Source organism: Sinocyclocheilus anshuiensis, unplaced genomic scaffold (assembly GCF_001515605.1).
Source record: "Sinocyclocheilus anshuiensis isolate Anshui unplaced genomic scaffold, SAMN03320099.WGS_v1.1 scaffold2514, whole genome shotgun sequence".
In the NCBI taxonomy this organism is placed as follows: Eukaryota; Metazoa; Chordata; class Actinopteri; order Cypriniformes; family Cyprinidae; genus Sinocyclocheilus; species Sinocyclocheilus anshuiensis.
The window spans coordinates 127,145-127,949 of record NW_015548375.1 but is presented as its reverse complement, the minus strand read 5'-3'; positions in this window follow the sequence as shown (position 1 = coordinate 127,949).

The window sequence follows — 805 nt, the reverse complement described above, 5'->3', positions numbered from 1 at the left end:
CAGTGTTTTCAAAATCAGTAAATGTTTCACAAGGCTAGTTTATTTTTTTAAATCATTTTCTCTAGACACACCTTAAATTCTTGGCTTTAACTGTTTCCAATGTTGTTGCAAATGACATTCTGGAAGCTGGCATGTTGATCCATTAGCAGGGCTGCAGATTATATGATATAGATATAAATGTGAATGTATCATGTGTAATACAAACAAAGAAATCGTGTAGATGGATTTCCAGCTCTTCCATGTTTCATCTTGTCAATTTGTATTAATGGATTTGTTGTTTGTGAAGTTACCTGTTGGTAAAGAAGAAATAGAAATAGTATCTTTATACTTCAATTAAATCACTTAAACCACGTCAATTCCCCCCAGTGTGTATTTTGTAACTTTTTTTTTTTTTTTGGAATATGCAGAACCTGGAAGACTCTGCAACTGGAATATATACTTTCATATATACACTGAACAAAATGATAAACGCAACACTTTTGTTTTGACTTTTTCTATGTACACAAAAGGTCTATTTCTCTCAAATATTGTTCACAAATCTGTCTAAATCTGTGTTAGTGAGCACATCTCCTTTGCCGAGATAATCCATCCACCTCACAGGTGTGGCATATCAAGATGCTGATTAGACAGCATGATTATTGCACAGGTGTGCCTTAGGCTGGCCACAATAAAAGGCCACTCTAAAATGTGCAGTTCCCTTTCATGGGAACTTCGAACTGCGTCCTCTAGGGGTCGCTATGGGGACGCCTCGTCGTGACCCATGTCTGAAGCATACATTGAAAAAACACCAACAACACGTTGGCCG